We start from the raw sequence: 27,396 nt of genomic DNA on the forward strand, positions 1-27,396 counted from the left end.
AAAAGAAAAATAATATACGGACGATCTAAGGTCGGGGAGGGGCGGGCGTGTCTGAATTTTTAAGTGCTAAAAACGGTGTATCCCAATTTCCGGCAAAACTACGGGTTTTATGGCAATGAACAAATTAATTTAGTATTCGAATTTTTATTATAAAGTTTTGCATAATAAAATTCCATAATATAATATATAAGTTTATATATTATCGGATCGCTAAATGTAGAGTCGGCGCGTGCGGAACGGTGTTGTTACGAAATGTAGATCCAAAAAAAGTTGACGAATCGAATTGGTGTTGCGCGAGTAATGTGTTCACTATCATCCCAACCAGACACCACACAACATAATATTGTAAATTGGACAAAATAAAAGATTAAAGAAAAACAAGTAAACATTACAAAAAAATAAGATAACAAGTAGAGATAAAGAACATAATGCAAATGCATACAAACATATTTTGGTCCTTATGTTTGACTGTAATGATAACCCAATCATGTTTGTTTGCATGCAATAGAAAATAAGATTACATTTAACAAATATTGTATTTCATAAGAAAATAGAAAAACAAAGAAATAGATTAAGAAAATTGTAATCACTTTAGTAGTTATATAAGCAGAACATAGTTTGAAAAAGAAACAGAATAAAAATATAATGTCACAGAAGTAACATCGTCGGCATTTTTATTTTTTCCTCCGCTCGAACAACCAAAACTGGCGCAGTCGGTAAAAACAAACTGCAAAGTTAAGCGATACTAAAAACTGAAGTTTTTTAAGTTTCGTAAGCTTTAGCAACGGGAAGCAAATCCTAAGATTAGCTCCCATTTTAAAGATATCTTATATATATATAAATATATTAGTCGGTAGGCACAGATAGCCAAGTTTAAGAAACTTAAGTTTCTACACAAGTTATTTGGAACGTCGGAGAGCGACTCCAAGGATTACAATTTGTGAAGGCGAAGAATAGCTTCATTCCGCCCAACAACATTACCAGGAAAAGTGGGATTAAAGATTAATGCCCCAAACACAGAAGACGCAGAGAGAGCGAAGTGCACCATACAAAGCAACAACAACAAGTTCAGTTGTATTAAAAGAGGATAAATCAGCAATGAATCCAGGCGAGCAGCAACCCCTTCAGATGACAGGATCGCAAATTTTGAAGGAAGCTTCAAGAATCATGGACTTTGACGGCAGAGATTTATCATCGTTCATCAGGGAAGTTGATATGATCCTTCCTTTATTCAACCCCAACCCATCAATGTTGGAATTTGTAACGCAGCGACACGTCAAAACAAAAATTAAAGGGGAAGCAGTAAGTGTCATCCGGCCTTTGGGGCCTACACCAACATGGCAGCAAATGAGAGAAGAACTCATAAAGAATTTTGGAGTAAAGGAGTCGTACCACACCCTTTACAATCAGGCGATTGTACTACGAAACTATAACGTAAATCAATATTTTCAAAATTTAAAAGAAATTTTAGATAAACTAAATTTAAAACATGAATTTGATAGGATAAAGCCTATAGAATTTTCTCCAATTAACAACGAAAGTTTTATTCTAAAAACATGGGATACACCCCAACTTAAGCAGTGTAGTGATTAGTAGTAATATAAGCACCATTAGAGAGACATTTAGCGTTCTTCAAGAGACAGGTTTGCTAATACAATTTGATAAAAGACAAAACAATTATCAAAGAAATAATTATAGAAATTCTTCAAATAGAAATTCTTTGGCTCACAATTTTGGCAATTTCAATAATAAACAGTATATGCAAAATTCCAATAATCTTCAATTTGGACAAAATCAGCAGAGAGAATTTCGTAACAATTCTAACCAAAATGACAATTATCAACAATTTAACTTTGGACAAAGTAGACAAAATAATTCTGAGCAATTTAGCTTTGGACAAAATAGGCAAAATAATTCTCTACAATCTAGAAGATATAACTCAGTCCAAAGGAGACAAAACCCCCCCAAATTTTCGGTTGCCAGCCCAAAACAATCGTTACCGATAATAGAAGTGACCATAAAAAATTCAAAAATTAAATGTCTTATTGACACAGGGTCTACAACATCATTATTGAAATATAATGTGTTAAAAGATTATGAATGCATTGAGCTTGACAAACCAATACATTTTAGCACCACTAAGTAAATTTTTTCCCTAAATAAAGAGTTAGTCACCCCAACCCCAAACGAATTCAATGAAAAAAGTTATATACATTGGAAACTAACCATAGGACAGAATATTTTAAAACCTATTAAAGCAATAATTAATTTAGAAAAGGAGTATGTAGAAATAAACGGCAACAAAATTAAATTTATAAACTCATGGCCTTACAATTACGAAGATATTAATATACTTACAGAATGTAAAGAGAATTTGCTAGATATTTTATCAAATAGTGACATGAATGAAGAAGAAAAGCAAAAATTAGAATACATTCTAAAATCAAATAGCGATTTATTTCTCAAAGAAGGTAAAAACCTTTCTCATACTCATGAAATTCAGCATGAAATTGTTACAAAAACAAGTAGACCAACTTATAATAAAATTTATAGATATCCCCAAATTCATGAAGAAGAAATTAGTACACAGATGAACGAGATGTTGCGCCAAGGTATAATTAAAGAAAGTAATTCCCCGTACAACTCGCCTCATTGGATTGTATCGAAAAAGCAAGACAATTTAATGAAGAAAAAATGGAGAATAGTTATTGACTACTGGAAGCTAATCGAAGTCACTATAGATGACAAATTTCCAATACCCCATATAGAAACAATACTCAGCAAACTTGGAAGAGCTCAGTACTTTACAACATTAGATCTTGCAAAAGGCTTTCATCAAGTATTAATAAAAGAAGAAGATAGACCAAAAAGAGCTTTCTCTACACCCCAAGGACACTTTGAATTTATAAGAATGCCTTTCGGACTAAATAATGCACCAGCAACTTTCCAACGTTTAATGAATTCAGTTTTTAGGGAATATATCAACAAGATATGTGTAGTTTATTTAGACGACATCTTAATTTTTATTTCAAGTATTGAAGAACATACCCAAAATATCAAAAAAATATTTTCAGCATTAAGAAAACATAATTTAAAGATTCAGGTAGATAAATGCAAATTTTTCGCGAAAACAACTGAATTTCTAGGTCACACTTTAACAACAGAAGGGATACAACCAAATTTAAGCAAAATCGAAAACATACAAAAACTAAAGTTGCCTACTACATCAAAGCAAATTAAATCATTCCTAGGTATAACAGGTTATTATAGAAAATTTGTAAGAGATTACGCTAAAGTAGCACATGGTTTAACTAAATATTTAAAAAAGGATATAAAATAAACACTCGTGATCCTCACTACATATCATCCTTTGAAACACTTAAAAATATAATAGTTAGCCCACCAATATTGAAATATCCAGACTTTAACAAAAAATTGGGCATTTCAACCGATGCAAGTGACTTTGCAATTGGCGCAGTATTAACCCAGGACAGTCATCCTATAAGCTTTGCTAGTCGAACACTTAACAAACACGAAAGAAGTTATTCCACTACAGAAAAAGAACTACTAGCTATTGTCTGGGCAGTGACATATTATAGACCATACATTTACGGCAGAGCATTTGATCTCTTAACCGATCACTAACCACTTAAGTGGCTCCAAATAAAAAACCAGGGAAAAGACATTAACCCAAGATTGCAAAGATGGTTAATTAAACTAGGTAAATACAATATTAATATAAATTACGTGAAAGGAAAGGAAAATAACGTAGCCGATTTTCTAAGTAGAATAGATAGTAACACAGGCGAGATTCATTCATTAGAAGAAGACAACATAAGCACAAATGCTACAATCCACTCTCAATACACAAATCATTTTAACAAAAAAGAAAATTATGGAATCTGAAGAACTAGGCAACACGAAGAAAATTTTTATTAGCGCAGAAGATATAAAAAAAACAATAATTTCATAGATATTTGTCGTAGGCACATAAATAGTGGAAAAGTTGGTATTTTTTCTTATTTAACCGATAATCAGTACAATATAGTTCAGCAAAAGCTTATTCAAATATTTAATAGACAGGTAAAGTTTTTTAGATGTGAATTCCATGCTAAAGATAAGAAAAATGAATAACAAGTTTATAAACAAATTGCTTAATATCATAAAAATGAAACAGGCCATGCAGGTATTAATGAAAATTATGAAAAATTGAAAAAACTAATATACTGGAAAAATTTGAAAGTTTTGATTCAAAAATATATAAATAATTGCGATGTTTGCAATAGAGCAAAATATGATAGAAAATTTTTAAAACCAAAATTTCAATTAATGAAAATACCATCAGATATAAATGAAATAGTTCATGCAGATATATACATAAATAAAAAATTTTACTTCCTTACTTTTATAGACAAATTTGCTAAATTTGCTATGGCATTTCAGCTAGAAGATAGAAACAGTATAACTATTATAGAAAAGCTTAGATTATTCTTTTCTATCAAAGGAAGACCCAGAAAGTTAATATTAGTTAATGAGTTCAACTCAGTTAACATAAAAGATTTTTTTAGGAAAGAAGAAATAGAAGTTCATTTTACAAAACCAAACAGTCATACTGGGAATTCAGATATCGAAAGATTTCATAATACTCTCTCCGAAAGAATTCGAGTCCTAGAAATTGAAAAACCAAGCCTTTCGACAGCGGAAAAAGTATTTCAAAGCACAAAATCTTATCATTCTACAATTAAAACCACACCTCTTGAGGTTATAAATGAAAAAACTAATAAACATTTGATTAAAGACACTATTCAGAAGACTAAAGAAAAATGCATAGGAAAACTAAATAGAGAAGAGTTTAATAAGACTCAAAAAAAAAGGTTACGTAAAAAATTATAAAGCGGTTCGGCACAAATACGAACCAAGGTATAGAAAATTGCCATTAGATAATATTCACCCGACAAATCTTAAACGTCCAAACAAATTTTTTAGGTCAAATACATCTTCAAAATAACATTGATGATAGCAATTGTAATAATTAGTAATGCAGCCAAAAGTACCTCAAATACATGCCGACAATGGATTCGCAGAAATTATCACCAACACTAAACAGATTGTTACATCATCTGACCTCGTAATTCACATAATTGACCCTCGTGAAATTCTTTACATACTAAATAATATAACAAAAATCTCGCAAACATATTCACATCTACATTACTACACCCTATCTATTGAAATTGAAATCTTGAGAGGTAAAATCAAAACATTAATCCCAAGAAAAGAAGTTAGAAGAAACAAGTAAGGAAGGGCTAAGTTCGGATGTAACCGAACATTTTATGCTCTCGCAAAATCAAATGGTATACTCGTTTGAGATTTCTTTGTGGATTGGCTGATATTTTCGGTAGAAGGTCAACTATAGGCACTGGGGTCCACATATTTAGTACTTAGGGGCTTGAACAGTTTTGGTTCGATTTAGACCGATATAATCATTGTTGCTTGATCTGCATAGTGAAAAGTGAAAGAATCAGATGGAATTGAAAATGGTGTTATATGGGAAATAGGCGTGGTTGTAGTCCGATTTCGCCCATTTTCGCAATATAACATAGAATTATGAAAAGAACGTTATGCAACGAATTTGGTTGAAATCGGTTTAGCAGATCTCAAGATATGGGTTTTCACCTAAAAGTGGGCGGTGCCACGCCCACTGTCTAATTTTGAACGCGGTTCCTATAAAGTCATCTCATAACATCCCAGAGATAAAATTTAATGTCTCTGGCTTGTTTAGTGCTTGATTTATCGAGCTTTTTGTAGTTTTTAACATTACCGTTATATGGGGAGTGGGGGGAGTTGCCACCCGATTTAAACTATTTTCACACCGTCAATAGAAGTGCTAAAAACATTTGCCTCCAGTGAATTTTGTTATTATAGCATATATAGTCCTGTGTACCAAATAACAGTCTTGTATCTTATTGCGGAGCTTAGTTATGGCAATTTATTTGTTTTTGATTAATGGCGTTTTGTGGGCGTGGAAGTGGTCCGATTACGCCCATCTGCAATACCAACCGTCTCACGATACCAAGAAACATGTCTACCAAGTTTCATAGAGATATCTCAATTTTTATTCAAGTTAGAGCTTGCACGGACGGACAGACGGACGGACGGACAGACAGACGGACGGACAGACAGTCACCAGGATTTCAACTCGTCTTTTCATCTTGATCATTTATATATATATAACCCTATATCTAACTCGATTAGTTTTAGGTGATACAAACAAGCGTTAGGTGAACAAAACTATTATACTCTGTAGCAACAGGTTGCGAGAGTATAAAAAGAGAGGTTTAATTAACGGTATAGGTTCTGTACATAAATTTCTATTTGGAACGATGGATGAGGGAGATAGAATAGATATTGAAAATCACCTTAAGAAAGTAGATGAAAATTTACATAATTCAATTACAGCTCTCAACCACCAAATAAAAATTAATAATTTCTTTTCGAACACGTTCACAAAATTAAAACAAATTATTGAAGACGAAAGAAAGAATTCTTTAATGTATCAAGAGAGAACAGACAAAATAATGATTCTTCATGAATAAACAATAAAGATAAACATTCTCAAAGACGCAGTAAACCAGATTCAGGAAAACATTATTTCAGCAAAAAGTGGTATTTTTCATCCAAGCATTTTAACAAATGAAGAAATTTATAATTACAACATAGACCTCAACCAACTTCAATATATTATATAAAATTATGCGCCTTGGAATATAAAGAAAATTTGTTAATGTTCGTGGTCAAAATCCCAAAAGAATTTCAATCGGTACAATTAAAAACTATTATTCCTATACCAAATACAGCAGGCAAAGAAAAAATAACGGCAGAAATTGAAAATGGTTTTGAATACAAAAATGTCACTTATAAATTCGAAGAAGCTAAAACATTCAATGAACTACAACTTTCTAAGCATTGCATCTACTTATTAAATTGTGAACTTATCAAAAATAGCATTACAGAAATTTTTCAAATTGATGAAGAAACTATTTTAATAAAAAATGCAAATGGCATAGAACTAAACCAGAACTGCGACAACAGAAAAATTAAGTTGAACAAGTAAGGAAGGGCTAAGTTCGGATGTGACCGAACATTTTATACTCTCGCAAAGTCAAATGGTATACTCGTTTGAGATTTCTTTGTGGATTGACTGATATTTTCGGTAGAAGGTCAACTATAGGCACTGGGGTCCACATATTTAGTACTTAGGGGCTTGAACAGTTTTGGTTCGATTTAGAGAATTTTTGGCCACAAAGTGGCATACTTTGATCACATTATTCACGCAAAGTTTTATCCCGATACAGTCATTGTTGCCTGATTTGCATAGTGGAAAGTGAAAGAATCAGATGGAATTGAAAAAGGTGGTATAAAATAGGCGTGTTGGTGTTATAAAATGGTGTTGTTAAATAGGCGTGGTTGTAGTCCGATTTCGCCTATTTTCGCACTATGACATAGAAATATGAAGAGAACGTCATGCACCGAATTTGGTTGAAATCGGTTAAGCAGATCTGAAGATATGGGTTTTCACCTAAAAGTGGGCTGTGCCACGCCCACTGTCTAATTTTGAACGCGGTTCCTATAAAGTCATCTTATACCATCTCAGAGATAAAATTTAATGTCTCTGGCGTGTTTAGTGCTTGATTTATCGCGCTTTTAGTAGTTTTTAACAGTACCGTTATATGGGGAGTGGGCGGAGTTGCCACCCGATTTCAACTATTTTCACACCGTCAATAGAACTGCTAAAAACATTTGCTTCCAGTGAATTTTGTTGTTATAGCATTAGCGGTTTAGGAGATATGCACATTAAACCTATTAGAGGCGGGACCACGCCCACTTTTTAAAAAAAAATTTTAACTGCGGATGCCCCTCCCTAATGTGATCCTGTGTACCAAATAACAGTCTTGTATCTTATTGCGGAGGTTAGTTATGGCAAGTTATTTGTTTTTGATTAATGGCGTTTTGTGGGCGTGGCAGTGGTCCGATTTTGCCCATCTGCAATACCAACCGTCTCACGGTACCATGAAACATGTCTACCAAGTTTCATAAAGATATCTCAATTTTTACTCAAGTTAGAGCTTGCACGGACGGACAGACAGTCACCCGGATTTCAACTCGTCTCTTCATCCTGATCATTTATATATATATAACCCTATATCTAACTCGATTAATTTTAGGTGATACAAACAACCGTTAGGTGAACAAAACTATTATACTCTGTAGCAACAGGTTGCGAGAGTATAAAAACACTACATTGATTAACTGCACAACTGTGTACACTATCATCCCAACCAGACACAAATATTGTAAATTGGACAAAATAAAAGATTAAAGAAAAACAAGTAAACATTACAAAAAATAAGATAACAAGTAGAGATAAAGAACATAATGCAAATGCATACAAACATGTTTTGATCCTTATGTTTGACTGTAATGATAACCCAGACATTATCGGGTAAACCACACAATCATGTTTGTTTGCATTCAATAGAAAATAAGATTACATTTAACAAATATTGTGTTTCATAAGAAAATAGAAAAACAAAGAAATAGATTAAGAAAATTGTAATCACTTTAGTGTTATATAAGCAGAACACAATTTGAAAAAGAAACAGAATAAAATATAATGTCACAGAAGTAACATCGTCGGCATTTTTATTTTTTCCTCCGCTCGGACAACCAAAACTCGCGCAAGATCGCCTTTGTATCGAGAAGGTGTTGACGTTACGCAGTGTACAATCGAATGTCTTGAGATGTCGAATTGTATATACCGAAAGCAGCGGGTGCGATGATCCCGTCCTTTTTGTTAGGTGTCTTCGTGCATGTTGCTTCCTGAGGTTGAGTGTGGTGGTGTTCCCAGGTGTGATGTGTTTCATTATGGAGCGCTAGTTTTTCCTGAATAGAGTGAAGTTTATAGGAATGGGAGGCTTAGCTCATACAGGCAATATTGTAGGTAATGAAACGATCAATAACTTTCGTCAAAACTAACCTCAAAATTGCATGTGAAATATATAAATATAAATATTCAAATAACCCAGTTTTTTTATTTTTTTTATCTTGTACAAAAATTTTTCTTTCACGAATTGTGTTGTAACTTACCTTCTTATGTGCCAAACACACTGTATATTTTTTTAATTGAAAATGTCAATTTCTCCTTATATTGACCTTATATCGGAAAAAACCCTTAATTTTCAATCGAAAAAATCTCAATTCAAAATTTCAGACTTTTTTAAAAAGTCAGTAGGCTTTACATTTATTAAAATCTCCACTTTGTAATGGATTCTTAAAAGGTTCAGTAAGAACTTGGCTACTGCACGAACTACAATCATTGTCCATTGCTATATAATTATGGAAAAAAAAAGCCGAAAAAAAGAAAGAGAATTAAAAATTGGACTACTTGTTTATTTATTAATTTTTTTCCAGTCTTAGTTCGCGCCATAGCCAATCATGTGTACTTCAAAATTAAATAAGTTTCGTTTGTTTCAGATCATTCAAAATCGATAAATTGTGTCAACAACTTTTCAAAATGGCTACTTCCGGTCGGCCATATCTCTAACGGATGTTGACAAAATGATCCAAATAATTTTTTATTCTTCATATGATGTACCGCAACAGATACATAAACCGATAATATCCGATAAAAATTGTGCGAATAAGAATTTTTTCCTAAAGGCCCTTTCTTAAGTAATTTTTCAAATACAATAAAAGAAGTCTTTTTGTATAGATTATATGTAAGTATATTTTATTATTTCAATATGTTTTAAAAATGAACTCTTAGTTCCGGTTATAGCGGCCTTCGTCTCCGCTTTAAAAAATAACCAAGAAAAATAAATCAAGAGAAAAAAATTGAATGATTTGGTATTATCCAACACACGATTTTAGTTCCTGCATTCAGGGTATAATTTTTCATTTTTATTTACTTTGATTAATTTACAAAGGCGCAGTGTGAAAATGGCACCGTATACAGTATCGTGTAAAACCGAGCAAGTGCTTCGGAGTTTATAAAAGGTTTTACGCAAATAATAAAACACAACCAAATTCAGTGATATTTTGAACGTTTTACTCCTCAATTTAATTGCCAAACATTATAATAAAAAAGTGATGCGTAAGAGTTCAAAATGCATTATTGAAAATCCGTAGGAATTATAATCAAATTTGGTTTCTTATTATCTTATGTTATTGACTTACTTTTATTAGTACGTTTTGTTTGTCGGAAATATGTTTATTAAAAAATAACTAATTAATTTCACTGAGATATACATATGTGTTATAAACTCAACCAAATTTTTTTAATATAGTGGATATACCAGAAAATGGTGAACCAGCGAACCGGAAATCATTATACATATTAAGGATATGAGGTTTAGAGCAGGATTTAGACCAATTTCACTCATATTCAGCACTAAACCACATTATAGTTAATAGCATTAAAATAGCACACATTTGGACTAACATAAACAGAGCGCATAAACTGAGTGCATTAACGTTCGGCATTGTTGAAGTATACTCAAACACGTTGGATAGCAGCTAGAGAGCTAATTGAGTAACAAGTGTTTTTCAACTTGCTTTGTTTTTTTTTATTTATTTACACAATTAATCGGACTTTTTTAAACAATTTTTCATATTTTTTAGTAAACTCTGTGTCCATTGATTTTCTAGTTATATATTTCTTGTGTTTACTATCGCTAAAAATGCCACTTAAGAAAATAAACACAACATCACAAGTTTGTAATTATTGCTCTGGGATAATACACAGATAGAACACAGCCAAGTATCCAATATACTGAGCTCACCTGAAGAGTTTAAAGCTACTCATAAAGACAAGAGAGTCTGTCTGGAACTGCACCCCCTGTCTCAATGATATTAGCCTCAAGACATGTGAAGACCTCCGGGAATCTGATGATGACAAACCAAATAACTTGTCACCGGCTAATGAAATTGAGTCTTTTCTAAAAGTTTTTTTCCGCTTTACTACAGATTACGACCGTAAGTTTAAAGATCTTCAAAATTCTCTCGTAAGTAGCGTATAAAATCTAAAGGATGAGGTGAGCAAGCTGTCTAAACAAAATACAACACTCACCAATGAATGTACTGCCCTTAAAGACAGGCTTCCATCAGCCGAGAACAAGATCAACATCAACCCATGAGCAAAGAAGATATATTCACAGAAATGTCTGAACGGAAACGCCTTGAAGCGAATGTTATTGCGCTGAACATTCCTAAATCAGACAAAGCCGTGGGTAAAGACCGTTTAGAGGATGACCGCTTTACGAGTGTAGCCACTGAATTCAAGTTACGCAGACTTTGACGACATACACCGGTCGTATACGTCTACTCGCTCAGCAGCCGACGCACTCTCAATCAAGTATAGACCTCCTGATGGAAACTCAAATTTCATCTTTAAGGCTGATCTCCCCTCTTCACAACAACAGCACCTAAAAAACCTGCAACTGGATTTAGACTCTATGGTGAAAGGTGGTGGCGACAGCATGACAATTAAATATATTCATGGTATACCCAAGATCGTGAAAAAGAACTTTCACTCATCTATACGTGGAAGTCATGGTGATTCACTCATAAAATTTACCGTTAATACCGTATATCTCAAGCTAGTGAACAAGTGCGTGGTGGTGGTGTTTTCATTGTAAACGTTATCTCCATACTGAGCCAATCTCAATTGCAAACAATGATTTAGAACAAATTTGTATCCATGTCAAAGATGCCTCACGTGACATAATCATCAGCTGTGTCTACATACCTCCTCAATCACCTTACGAGATCTTTGATAACCACCTAGTCCCCATTTCATTCATTATGGGCAAATACCAGGTATCCAACTTTGTAATAATCGGTGATTTCAACCTCCTGGATACGCCTTCATGAACTGTGCTCAACGCTATTATATTCACAACGCTCGTAACTCTTCCCTTGACTTATATTTCAGTGATATTGATTCATCACCAGAGCACTTACTTGCTCTGGTCCCAGAAGATAAATATCATCCTGTCCTGGATATCACGCTCATCTTCCAGGCTGGCCCCAAACAACTATTCTTCCTACTTATTGAAAAAAGCTAACTACGCTGAGCTCAACACCTTCTACCTGAGAACAAATTGATCTCTACAAACTCGAAACAATTGATAGTAAGTTAGACTTTTTCTACGTAAAAATCGTTGAAGGGGTAAACCAGTTCGTTCCAATACATACGCATAAACACAGTAACTACCTATCCTGGTTCTCAAAGGATCTCATGCACAAAATTAAATTAAAGAGGTCGGCGAACGTGTTGTATAAGACAAGATAAACTAAGTCAAATTATTCTCGGTTCAGCAAACTGAGATTTGATTGTAAAAGGCTGAGTGCTACAAGAGCTACGTGTACAATGTTGAAAGTAAACTTAAATCCAATATTAAAGTCTTCTGAAATTTTGTTAAAGACAAAAACCGCTGCAGCAGTGACATACCTCCTGGTCTGGGCACCAAAAGATGTCATTCGAAATGCCGAATTTTATTGTTGAATATGACTCAAAAAGTGTTTCAATGTTTGAGATGTACCAAAACTAAATGTTCAGGTGGAGTTTCTAATGGTGAACTATAGTATTTCCAGTGTTATGTGTCCTCTCAATTTCGCTACGGTATCTTACATATTGATGTTGTTGTTGTTGTAGCGGCAAAATTATTGATTGACTCGATTTTAGCTATTTTTGGCATAACGACATATCATTTCAGAAAAATGTGCTTTCTGAGTTTCATTGAGACACCTCATACATTAGCCAACATATAAGGTATTAAGTCAACAGAATGTTTGAAAATTCCTATATTAGGTTTATTCGTATGATGACTAGGGCAAGTTTTCACCCGATTTTATCCCTTGTCCCAGGTGCCACGTTCATTGTTCTATTTTCGAACCGGCTCCTATAAATAAAGCCTTTTCGTGATTCGTCACCTGTGACGATCTTATAAACGTCTTTTGAAGCACCGCGATCGTATTTTTTCAGCATTTCTTTACACCAATCCACACGAGCCTTCTTTTGAGCGATTGTCAAATTGTGCGGGATCCAACGAGAACAAGCCTTTTTTAAGGCCAGGTGTTCATGCAATATCGAATGTATGCTGGTGGGAGAAATGCATAGGTATGCCTCTATCTGAAGGTATGTTACATGACGGTCTTGCATTATCAGTTCACGTACGGCATCGATGTTTTCTGGTACAACGGCTGTTTTTGGACGACCTTCACGGAATTCGTCTTTGAGCGAGCGTCGGCCACGATTGAATTCGTTGTACCAGTTTTCTACAGTGCTATAGGATGGTGCTTCATAGCCATACAACGATTTTAGTTCATCGATGCACTCATGTCGTGATAGTCCACGTCGAAAGTTGTGAAAAATGATGGCACGAAAATGTTCACGAGTTAATTCCATTTTTTGGCCGAGATGAATTTTTTAATTCCCTGTAAATAAAACAATTCACGATTAAATGACAAAACGTTCTGAGTAATGTTATGCTAAAAAATGTCAAACTTTCCAATGGAAATGTCAGATTGCACCTGGAAACACTTAGTGTTGCCTAGGCCAGCCAGCTATATAGCAGCCTTCGATACGCTACCATAGCTGTTTTTGTTTCCAGGAGTTCTTTGATATTATCATATCAGGCTTTTCGATATCGTCCACAAATTTTCAGTTGAATTGAGATCACTCCATTAGATTGTACTCCATTACCTGAAAAAATTGCTGGGCTAACTAAACTTCTTTAGCGGAGTGTTTTAATCTTCTATAACCATCATGCATTTATTATATTTAGCAAATGGTCCGACATGCCACCACGTGAGGCAACCCCAAAACATCATGCTGCCTTCTCTAAGCTTTATAGGTTGTCTCACTTGATGCCTTTGGGCGCTTTCGTTAGGTAGACGAACTATAATATTATGGTCGACTCAGTCTGACTCGCTGATGGCCTTGTTTAACACTTCCGTATCTTTTTTTGGTGCCCTCGAACTATTGGTCTGACAGTAGTTTAGAACAGGGTAATCAAAAAATTTAACTCCGGAGCCACACGAGACTAACATTTATAAAAATTACAACAACTTTGTTCTCAGAATTACAAAATATACGTCGACTCTAAGTTATATTTCTACTGAACTAAATACAAAGCAAAGTTTACCATAGCCAAATGTGGCTATAAACGACGTACGTAAGTACATATGTACATGTGCGTTTGATCGGTATGTGCCCAAATGAGATTTATTCGTATATGTGCTTGTGTGCTTACGAATGTTTACCCATTGAAGGTCGAACGTAAAATGGATCTGTATTGTCGTGTATGGCGAAAAAAAATTGCCTACCGATCGAAAACACAAGTGTGTCGTGTATGACTACTTTATGTGAATGCCCATGAATGAAAATTATCTCATCAGTTTGGAGTGAACTACCTCTTTATAGGGACCCAGTACTCTTTTGGTCTGATCGCGCGACATGTCATTACAAAAGAATGACTGTTGTTTCTAAAGAGACGAATCCTCCGAATTGACCAAAACTCAGGCCAATTGAGATTTACTGGGCCATTATTCAAGCAAAACTATTAAAGACCCAACAAGCTGTAAAAAATGAAGGCAGTTTGATACCTAACGGCTTAAACTAGTGGTAAGTATGTATTCAAAAAGGGGTCAGTATTAGTATTTTACAACAATTTCGTTATTTCCTTGTAATATATAATGTGTTTTGTAATAAGTGTAACATAGAATAAAACATTTACAATTTATTCCAATATTCTTAAATTACTTTTTTTTTTAGTTTATGTTTAACATAAATTTAAATTAAGTAACGAACAAAGCAATAAAAGTGTATTTGAAACTTATACATATATAGAAGTAAAGTAAACTATCTAAACACTTGCTCGGTTGTGTACAAAGCTTATTATAAATCGACAAATATCATACTAAAAATTTTTTAAATATATGTACTTTAAATATTTAAAAAACTTCAAGTTATATATAATATGTACATTCTTTATCTGGTATATACCTCCTCTATCAATCCTTACTCATTTTAACCCCGAAGTCGAGGATTTCTATTCCAAATCCCAGCCGCAGAAAAAGCAACATTCAGGGAACCAACCTAAACTTCAAGCTTAAATATATAGCTCTATTGGACAGCTTTAAAAATGTATGAAACCTTGTACCTTGGCGGTACCGCTACAACTGTATATACCGTTTTGCATACATACGAGTATATTATAAATATATGTATTTTAAAACAAGTAGGGAAGGAATAAGTTCGGGTGTAACCGAACATTTTATACACTCTCAACTTGCAAGGATCAAAGGGAAAACCTTAAGGTGTTGGTTAACAGTGTTTTTAAAAAAAGATTATTTCTGAATTTCAATAATAGATGCGGTAAAAAGTGAACCGGAAGTTCGAAAATGTTATGTTAGATATATAGGACTAGGGGGGGCGTTGACCCGATTTTACCCATTTTTGGCTCAAGTTATTGTTCGATTGCGACAATAAGGTGAATTACCTTAAGGCCACTCTTTGTACAAAGTTTTATTCTGATAAATTCGTTGATATTTATTTTGTATACTGTAAAGGAATCAGATGGATTTTAAAAGTTTGTTGAGTTTGTCTGAGATATAGGATTTTACCTTAAAGTGGTATTGTTTAATTTTTACAACTGCTCCTATAACTTCCTTCCATACTGGCCTCTTCTAGGAAACCATCCATGCAGTCATCTGCTTGGAGCGAAACCGCCTCCTAGGAACTTTAATAGAACATGCCTACAATACGTCGACAAACTTCAACTATATACCGACGCAATTTCGGACGCCACCATTTTCAGACGTATACTCAACACCATTCACAGTGGAGCCATTAAGACTTTCACCGACTACCTCCCAAAGAATGGCGTACTTGGGAGTCAAACTACTAGCCATTGCAGACGAAGAGCTCGAGTTGCATTGCGAATCTAGAGTGACCCTTGCCCGACTTCTTTCTTGATATTGCAGCAGGTTAAAGTCTTACCTATCCTGAATCGACCCTGACATACCAAATATCCTGAGTGCAATTAGTCCACACATGACTCTAACCACCTCTTTGCACACCTAATGAATCCCACTCATCTCACACCGCTCTATTCTTTGTTTCCCAATTAACAAAAACTTTAAACTATTAATGTTATTTACTGTGCTTTAAATCCCATGTCCAATATTATATAAATAACAATTATAATACAATTACAACAACATTCATATTAGTATTTAATATTATATTTCAATTTAACTTTACCATTTGGGTGAACATGAATAGTCTATTCGTTTCTCAACGGTGGATTCTGGGGATGAAATTCGCGATAACGTATCGACAACTATAGCAGCTCGCTTGATATCACTATCGCTAATGGTGGCCTAATAAACAGCATAACCTGGCGATCTATGCTAAGTCTCGCATCAGACTATCTGCCTATAATAATCTCGATCGAAAATCCCCCTGACTTTATTTCTGTGGACAAACGCTCCTACGTTAACTTCAACAAATATAACTAGGTGAATCTTCACAGGATTCACCGAAAGCACCTTCAACGCACACTCCATTCCTACGGACGCCTTACTTTAAAAGGCATCTAAATCTATTAGCCCAGACGGAACACCTAGGCTCGATGGGGTAAATTATCTCATTCAATTAATTTCTGACCACCCTTCGCATACCCGATGTGTGGAAAATCAGAAGGGTGGTCACACTACTAAAACCTGGGAAGCCTCCCAACCTAGGAGAGTCTTATCGACTGATAAATCCCATTTCCTCAGTAGTGAAAACACTCGAGACTTTCACACACCATCTGAACCTAGCCAAACACCATCACAGCTTCCGTAAAGTGCACATCACCACCACAGCACTTAGCGTCTTAATCGCCCAGATAGCTCGTGGCCTCAATCAGAAACCACCCTGCGAGAAGACTGTCCTCGTAGCGTTGGACTTGTCATAAGCATTTGACATAGTCAAAAATGCAACGCTACTGGAGGATATCGAACAGACCACTTTCCCTCCAGTACTAAAGAGGTGGACCCTTAAATATCTGAGCGATCGTCAATCATCGGTATTATTTCGAGGTAAACAATCTAAACTAAAGATAATTAAACCGTGTCCGTTTAATCACTACATCTCGAAACTCCGACAACCACGAGAAGGAGTCTCATTAACCTCATACGCAGATGATTGCACGATAATGACGTCGGGCAATGGAATTGATGGCATGTGTTCAAAAGTGACCGGCTATTTCTAAGAATTTTCTCGCCATTTCATTTCTAAGAGCCTAAAACTCTCCCCAGCCAAAGCCACGGCCACCATATTCACCAACTCAACAAAGGAATACAGACTGGACCGCAACAATTCCGTCGATGATGTCAAAATTCCGACGATAAAAAATTTTAGGTGTCACAGTTGACAGTTTACACTCCTTCTCTCTGCACACAACCGCGATTGTCACAAAAGTACAAAGCCGCAACTAGATCCTCAATCCGCTAGCCGGCAGCACTTGGGGTAAGGACAAAGAGACGTTGCTAGCAACATACAAAGCAATCGACCGTATTCAGACCTGAACACCGCACTCCGGACTATAACAAGATGCCGCGCAGCAATAAATATGCTCACTTCTTCGAATAAATATGCTATGTGATCGAAACCAGTACGCCACGTCGTTATGAAAAAAAAAGTTTTAAGCGATTGAGAAGTTGACTTTAATTGAATTTGTTAAAGAAAATTTTTTGTATTTTTTGCAAAAATTAGTAGTATCAAATAAAGGAGAACATTTTCACTCACAATCGTACTGAATACAAGCGAAATCGGTTCGGTCTGTTAAGAGGAAATAAATGTTTTCCAAAATCATGCAAAAAAATATAAATAGCAAATATTTCTGAAATCGTTTTGAGGAATGATGCCGAGTTGACAGTTCTTGGCCGAATAAAATTCCGTCGAGGGCCAACAAATGCAGAAAGGACGTCCGAAAGAAAGAGCTTAAAAACCCGGTTTTTGTTATTTTTCTATACAGCGGCCGCCATTACAGAAAAGAACCCTACCTCAAGAATACATTGTTGCCTTAAATAATAACTCGTGCCTAACTTCGTGAAGAAACCTCGTCACATGAAAAACTTTTCATACAAGCACTTTACTTCGATCGTTCTGATTGTATGGCAGCTATATCCTATAGTGTTGCGATATCGGCCGTTCCGACAAATGAGCAGCTTCTTATTGACGAAAGCAGAGGTGCAAAATTTTAGGTCGATAGCCTAAAAACTGAGGGACTAGTTTGTATATCTACAGACGGACAAAATCAACTTAGCTCATCATGCTGATCATTTAAATGTACATTTTATAGGGTCTCTGACGTTTCCTTCTGGGTGTTACAAACTTCGTGGCAAACTAAATTCACCCTGTTCAGGTATAAAAAAAGAGTTCTAAGGGAAAAACTAATAATGTGGACATTAGTTTACTGCATTTGGGATACAATTTTTCTTCATTTTCTTTGGTTCGTTTGTAGATGTGGTAGCACTTATAATTTGTTAGCATGTAACACTTTTGATATTGTGTAAAAACGTAAAATGTTGAATTAAGAGTACACAAAAGAAGTTTAATACACATTATAAATTGAAAAATTTACCGTTAGATGCGGTATAAAGTGAACCGATGGTTCTAATATATTTATGTTTTGTATATGTGGGGCTAAGGGAACTGTTTACCTGCTTTTACCCATTTTTGGCACAAGATATAACTCGATTTCGGCCTTTGGATATAAGACGAAATACCTTGAGGCCGCTATAGGTATGTGCAATGTTTTATTCTGATAATTTTATTGATGTTTGATTTGTATACTGTGAAGTGAAAGATTCAGGCGGCAGGTTGTCTTGTGATTTCGCAGTAAGTAATAGGAATGAGATTTAGTTGAAATCGGTCAAGTGGTTCCTGAGATATAAGAATTCACCTTAAGGTAGGCGGTGCCACGCTCATTATCTAATTTTTACACCAGTTCCTATAAACCATCCTTGTTGTGAAATTTAATGCTTGTGGCTCATTTATTCAGTGAGTTATCGTACTTTTAGTAGATTTTAACATAACCTTTATATGGGGAGTGGGCGTGGTTATTATACTATTTTACCCATTTAACAGAGTTTGAAGAGGTAATGAAATTACTACTCCTTATCCTTTGGTTGATATAGCGTAAGCGGTTTGGAAGCTATGTATATTAAATCCCACTGTATCTGGAACAGCTCCTCCATCAGCCATTCCCATTTTAACCCCAAATGAGGGGCATTCTATTCACAATACCTTTTTATACTCTCGCAACCTGTTGCTACAGAGTATAATAGTTTTGTTCACCTAACGGTTGTTTGTATCACCTAAAACTAATCGAGTTAGATATAGGGTTATATATATATAAATGATCAGGATGAAGAGACGAGTTGAAATCCGGGTGACTGTCTGTCCGTCCGTCCGTCCGTGCAAGCTCTAACTTGAGTAAAAATTGAGATATCTTTATGAAACTTGGTAGACATGTTTCATGGTACCGTGAGACGGTTGGTATTGCAGATGGGCGTAATCGGACCACTGCCACGCCCACAAAACGCCATTAATCAAAAACAAATAACTTGCCATAACTAAGCTCCGCAATAAGATACAAGACTGTTATTTGGTACACAGGATCACATTAGGGAGGGGCATCTGCAGTTAAAATTTTCCCCGCCTCTAATAGGTTTAATGTGCATATCTCCTAAACCGCTAATGCTATAATAACAAAATTCACTGGAAGCAAATGTTTTTAGCACTTCTATTGACGGTGTGAAAATAGTTGAAATCGGGTGGCAACTCCGCCCACTCCCCATATAACGGTACTGTTAAAAACTACTAAAAGCGCGATAAATCAAGCACTAAACACGCCAGAGACATTAAATTTTATCTCTGAGATGGTATAAGATGACTTTATAGGAACCGCGTTCAAAATTAGACAGTGGGCGTGGCACAGCCCACTTTTAGGTGAAAACCCATATCTTGAGATCTGCTTAACCGATTTCAACCAAATTCGGTGCGTAACGTTCTTTTCATGTTTCTATGTCATAGTGCGAAAATGGGTGAAATCAGACTACAACCACGCCTACTTCCCATGAAACACCATTTTCAATTCCATCTGATTCTTTCACTTTCCACTATGCATATCAAGCAACAATGATTATATCGGGGTAAAACTTTGCGTGAATAATACGTTTAAAGTATGCCACCTTGTGACCAAAAATTGTCTAAATCGAACCAAAACTGTTCAAGCCCCTAAGTACTAAATATGTGGACCCCAGTGCCTATAGTTGACCTTCTACCGAAAATATCAGTCAATCCACAAAGAAATCTCAAACGAGTATACCATTTGACTTTGCGAGAGTATAAAATGTTCGGTTACATCCGAACTTAGCCCTTCCTTACTTGTTTCAATTAAAAATTATATAAATATGTATGTATGAAAACCATTTGCACATACTGTTAGAACGAACTTTAAATATTTATGAAGCTAAATTTTATAATAGCATACCTCGAATTCGGGATTATATTATATAACTGCCGCTAACTTATGGTTTTTGAGATTGGCTAAATTACCACTCAATCCCCCCTCATCATAAGACTCACCATCAAGTCACACCATCGCAATTCACATCCACATCACCACACCTACATACCATACATTCCACATCACTACACCATGCACCAACACGCACACAAATACAACTTCACCACGATCACACCACCATGAAGACATCAGTATATATTCCGCTCGATTTTTATACCCTGAACAGGGTATATTAATTTTGCCACGAAGTTTGTAACACCCAGAAGGAAACGTCGGAGACCATATAAAGTATATATATAAATGATCACCGTGACGAGCTGAGTTGATTTAGCCATGTCCGTCTGTCTGTCCGTCCGTCTGTATATACGCGAACTAGTCCCTCAGTTTTTGAGATATCGATCTGAAATTTTGCATCTGTACTTTTCTCACAAAGAAGCTGCTCATTTGTCGGAACCGCCGATATCGGATCACTATAGCATATAGCTGCCATACAAACTGAACAATCGGAATCAAGTGCTTGTATGGAAAACTCTTTCATTTGACGAGGTATCTTCACGAAATTTGGCACGGATTATTAGTTAAGGCAACAATGTAATCTCCGAAGAAATTATTCAGATCGGATGACTATAGCATATAGCTGCCATACAAACTGAACAATCGGAATGAAGCGCTTGTATGGAAAACTCTTTAATTTGACGAGGTATCTTCACGAAATTTGGCATGTATTATTATTTAAAGCATTAATCTAATCTCCGAAGAAATTGTATGGATCGGATGACTATAGCATATAGCTGCCATATTAACTGAACGATCGGAGTAAAGTGCTTGCATGGAACATTTTTTTATTTGACGAGATATCTTCACGAAATTAGGCACGAGTTATTGCATAAGGCAACAAATTATTCTCCACAGAAATTGGTCAGATCAGATCACTATATCATATAGCTGTCATACAAATTGAACGTTCGGAATCAAGTTCTTGTAAGGGGCCTTTGTTTTTGTGAAGGGTATTATAGCTTCGGCGCAACCGAAGTTAACGTTTTTCTTGTTAGCATTCAATTCGGTTACGACTACATCTCTCTATTCGAGCACCCGCCACTTCACTTCGCTTTCTTTCTTTGTACGAACGGTGAGTGAAACTAAAATTAATTTACTACTTAATTTAATTATGGTCCTTCGAGCCCTAGTGGACGGCACTATGGGTTATAAAACATAAAATAAAAAAAATTTAAAAATAACGTGAAAAAAAACAAGAACCAGTGCATTTATTGAAAAAAACACGTGCAGTGACAAAATGAACAAAAGAAACAAGCAAGGAAGTGCTCAGTTTGGATGTAACCGAACATTTTATACTCTCGCAAAGCAAATGGTATACTCGTTTGAGACTTCTTTGTGGATTGTCCGATATTTTCGGTAGAAGGTCAACTATAAGCACTGGGGTCTACATATTTAGTACTTAGGGGCTTGAAAAGTTTTGGTTCGATTTAGACAATTTTTGATCACAAGGTGGCATACTTTAAACATATTATTCACGCAAAGTTTTACCGCAATATCATTGTTGCTTGATATGCATAGTGGAAAGTGAAATAATCAGATGGAATTGAAAATGGTGTTATATGGGAAATAGGCGGGATTGTAGTCTGATCTCGCCCATTTTCGCACTATAATATAGATATATAAAAAGAAAGTTATGCACCGAATTTTTTGAAATCGATTAAGCAGATCCCAAGATATGGGTTTTCATGGGCGGGCTTGTCACCCGATTTCACCCATTTTCACACCGTCAATAGAGGTGCTAAAAACATTTGCTTCCAGTGAATTTGGTTATTATAGCTTTAGCGGCTTAGGAGACATGCACATTAAACCTATTAGGGGCGGGACCACGCCCACTTTTAAACAAAAAATTTTAACTGCAGATGCCCCTCCCTAATGTGATCCTTTGTACCAAATAACAGTCTTGTATCTTATTGCGGAGCTTAGTTATGGCAAATTATTTGTTTTTGAATAATAGCGTTTTGTGGGCGTGGCAGTGGTCCGATTACGCCCATCTGCAATACCAATCGTCTCACGGTACCAAGAAACATGTCTACCAAGTTTCATAAAGATATCTCAATTTTTACTCAAGTTAGAGCTTGCACGGACGGACGGACAGACAGTCACCCGGATTTCAACTCGTCTCTTCATCCTGATCATTTATATATATACAACCCTATATCTAACTCGAATAGTTTTAGGTGATACAAACAACAGTTAGGTGAACAAAGCTATTATACTCTGTAGCAACAGGTTGCAAGAGTATAATAAATAATTCCATAATACAAAAAAAAAAATTTTTGCTAAAAGAAAGCTTAAAACATTCTCAAATAAAAATTTCTTCGAAGTCCATTTTTGCAAATATCCCGCAATACCCCTTGTTCTTTGGCAAACAAACACAAGCAGGATTGCGCACAAACATTTCAGAACAATAATTCGTGTATGCCTAGGTACAAAGTGAATTGATCTCTTCAACGAGCTCTAAATTGCTCAAGTGCATAAATACATATCTACAAGCCCACGCATTAAGGTGTATCTACATACCCCTACATAAGGACATAAAAACGATAAATAAATACAAGTTCGATTGTTAATAAATTATAATGTAAATACGACCAGTAATTATAAAAAACTAAATCCGCGTATTTAAGAAACTTAATTCGAATTAAAAACTCTTCAAAAAGAGTTTGCGGTTATACACTATACGGAAGCTAAAATAAATTTTGTAGACAAAAAAAAAATTTTTTTTCTTTAAAGGGTTTCGTTATATACAAGTATATTATTGGATTCCATCAGATTTAAAAGAATCCAAAACAATACAGTCTCTAAAAGTACCTAAAATTATTTCTGAAGAAAAGAGTCCATGTACACCTGCAGAAGCTACACGCTTAAAGCAAGGTGCTACAAAACAAAAACGGGTGAAAGATATTTCATACAGCAAATTTATCTCTGAGAGTGACAGTCTAATACGATACTGCACTCGATTTTCATCTTCGCCGATTCAAGACAATTCTGAATCGGTATTAGAAATCAAAAAGGAAAATCTTGATAATTTTCTAATAGTAGAATCTGACGACTCAGATCTACCTGAAAATTTTAAATCCTCGGCTTACGCCAAGTACGAAAACTGCTACCAGTTTGAAGAAACAAAAGCAATGATTTCGGATCAATTAAAATTAATTAAAGCCATTGCACCTGCTCCACATCAGAGATTAGAGCTGCCACAAATTCAATGTCAAGAGCCAAATTCAGGCATCCATCTCAAGGTGCCCACATGTGATACAGAAATCTTTCACGGTGGTTATGAACAATGGCCGTCCTTCCGGGACATGTTTACAGCCGTTTACATAAACCACCCAAAATTAACAAATGCACAAAAATTGTATCACCTCCGATACAAAACAAAAGGTCAAGCAGGCGTCATAGTCAAACAGTTCGCACTAAATTACGATAATTTCAATCTGTCATGGGAAGCTCTAAAAGCAAGATACGAAAATGAAAGAATATAGGTCGATAAGCAATTAACGATACTAATGAACTTGCCTAAAATTCAGAAAGAAACAAGTGATGAATTTATTAGACTACAATCCACTGTTTCTAATTGTTTGTCGGTTTTATCGACTCAAAATATTCCCACAGACAGCTGGGACCCTATTCTGGTAAATATATGCACCGCGGCATTACCAGAAAAATCGTTACTTTTGTGGGAACAATCGCTCTCATCTCGGAAAAAATGCCCAACGTGGCAGCAAATGAAAGAATTTCTAACTACCGAATAGGAAATAGCAGAAAGGGTAGACAAAAAAACTAGTTAGAACTAAAAACGTGCAAAACGACCTCAATAGGACTTCAATAGACCCCAAACCAGTAGCAATAACAATTTAAATAGAAGTTTTTTTTAAGATCAATCGTTCACATCCGAACAGTATAAACAAACGTTATGCGAACTGTGTACAGAAGGGCATAAACTTAAATCTTGCGATAAATTCAAAAAATTAAATATTTTCGATAGGAACAATTTTGTGAGAACAAAAAACTTTGCACAAACTGCTTGTCACGTTCGCATACTCTAAAAGAGTGTGAAAGCAAGTTCAATTGCGTTTATTGTCATAAACGACATCATTCTATGCTTCATATAAATAATTTTTCCAGTTCACCCCCAAACACCGCAAATATGAAAAGAGCCACGGATTTTGTTGAAACAGCAAATCCCGAAGTGCGAATTCCCGAAAATTGCCAAGAAGCACCATGCTGCTCAAAGGCATTAAAGGCTCAAACGCTACACAGCGAAAACCAAAGTAGGGTACTACTACCCACTGCAGTCGTCTCCATCGAACACCGAGGAGAGTTGTTTAAACTTAGAGCCTTAATAGACCAAGCATCACAACGATCTTTCATAGCGTCTAGGGCACAAAATAGGCTACAACTACCAACAAAACAAGCCAACTTTGAAATTAGTGCAAAACTCTAATAAAATCTGCCCCATTACCTTAATTTCCCCCCAAGCGGATAAGAGAATTTAAGCAGAAGCTATAGTCTTACCGCAACTAACAAATATGCTTCCAAGCTATCACATAAATAGCGAGCATTTGCAAAAGGTTTCACACCTAAACCTAGCAGATCCCAACTGAAACACCCCCGCTCAAATAGACATTCTATTAGGCAGCGATCTCATACCTCAGATAATACTCGAGGGTGTAGAGAAAATTTCAAACACACTATTGGCACAAAATACCATTTTCGGTTGGATCCTAAGTGGACTAGTTACGGAACTAGTTACCACTATGACAACTCAAGTTGAGGAAATCTCAAATGAATACCTCAATTCACAATTGAAAAGACTTTGGGATTTAGAAGAACTTCCCCCCATTTCAATTACAACCCCAGAAGATCAGTATTGTGAAGATTTTTATAAAGCCACAACTACTAGATCAGATAATGGTCGGTATGTCGTACGGCTACCACTAAAACAACAATTTCCCAATACAATCGCCTTAGATCACTCTCGCACCTCTGCAATACAGCAGTTTCAAAGTATGGAAAAAAAAACCTACTTAAACAAGTAAGGAAGGGCTAAGTTCGGATGTAACCGAACATTTTATACTCTCGCAAAGTCAAATGGTATACTCGTTTGAGATTTCTTTGTGGATTGACTGATATTTTCGGTAGAAGGTCAACTATAGGCACTGGGGTCCACATATTTAGTACTTAGAAGTTTGAACAGTTTTGGTTCGATTTAGACAATTTTTGGCCGCAAGGTGGCATACTTTAATTGCATTATTCACGCAAAGTTTTACCCCGATATAATCATTGTTACCTGATTTGCATAGTGGAAAGTGAAAGAATCAGATGGAATTGAAAATGGTGTTACATGGGAAGTAAGCGTGGTTGTAGTCCGATTTCGCCCATTTTCACACTATGACATAGAAACATGATAAGAACGTTATGCACCGAATTTGGTTGAAATCGGTTGAGCAGATCTCCAGATATGGGTTTTCACCTAAAAGTGGGCTGTGCCACGCCCACTGACTAATTTTGAAAGTGATTCCTATAAAGCCAATTTATACCATCTCAGAGATAAAATTTAATGTCTCTGGCGTGTTTAATGCTTGATTTATCGCGCTTTTAGTAGTTTTTAACAGTACCGTTATATGGGGAGTGGGCGGAGTTGCCACCCGATTTCAACTATTTTCACACCGTCAATAGAAGTGCTAAAAACATTTGCTTCTAGTGAATTTTGTTATTATAGCATTAGCGGTTTAGGAGATATGCACATTAAACCTATTAGAGGCGGGACCACGCCCACTTAAAAAAAAAAGGTTTAACTGCAGATGCCCCTCCCTAATTTGATCCTGTGTACCAAATAACAGTCTTGATTGAACTATTATACTCTGTAGCAACAGGTTGCGAGAGGATAAAAAGGCGAACTCAAACCAGTATATGATGGTGTGTTGGAAGAATACCTCCATTTAGACCACATGGAGGAAGTAAGTCCATGCGAAAAAATCATCAAGGGCAAATACTACTCATTTTACTTGCCGCATCATGCAGTGGTAAAGCCAGTCATCACTGCCTTCAGAGGCAAGGCGCCCACAGCGCCTGCAACATTTTGGGATTTTTAGAAGTATGCGACCGTTGCAACGACAGCAAGTTGCCCAGGCACACGGGCACTGTCTAAACTGCCTATCGCATACGCATGGGACTCAAGAGTGTGAGTCCACGGGTCTGTTCCAAATTTGCAGCAGACCACATCACACGCTACTTCATCGTACCTCGAGGCGCGACGTCGGTCGGCCAATTACCCTTCGAAGCCGCGCAACAAGACCTCAACCCTCAACTCGTGCGGTACACCCGCGGAATGTAACACCAATACGGCGTCGACAGCCTAGTCCGCAACCACGACGTTCCACGGGTCTGAGCAGCGTTGTGGCAACGCTACAACAGCTGCAGCGACTACTAGGCTAATTATTTGCCTAGGGGGGCCGGGATGGCTAAATTACCACTCAATCCCCCCTCGCCATAAGACTCTGTCACACCATCCCAATTCACATCCACATCACCACACCTACTTACCATAAATTCCACATCCCTACACCATGCACCAACACGCACACAAATACAACTTCACCACGATCACACCACCATGAAGACATCAATATATAAGGGACTAAAAGAAGGATCCCACTCGCTTTTTAGCATTCGATTCGGTTACGACCAC

General features: G+C 36.0%; 1 protein-coding gene and 1 pseudogene across 2 annotated transcripts in view; one reads left to right on the forward strand and one right to left on the reverse strand.

Annotated features, from left to right (window-relative positions):
* Nucleotides 1-27,396, reverse strand: part of dtn (transmembrane protein 132C dtn) — a 102,093-nt gene that overhangs the window by 69,619 nt on the left and 5,078 nt on the right. The window lies entirely within an intron of this gene.
* On the forward strand, nucleotides 5,958-7,114 carry LOC138857300 (uncharacterized; annotated as a pseudogene).

The sequence above is a fragment of the Bactrocera oleae genome, chromosome 5 (genome assembly GCF_042242935.1).
Source record: "Bactrocera oleae isolate idBacOlea1 chromosome 5, idBacOlea1, whole genome shotgun sequence".
Classification (NCBI taxonomy): domain Eukaryota; kingdom Metazoa; phylum Arthropoda; class Insecta; order Diptera; family Tephritidae; genus Bactrocera; species Bactrocera oleae.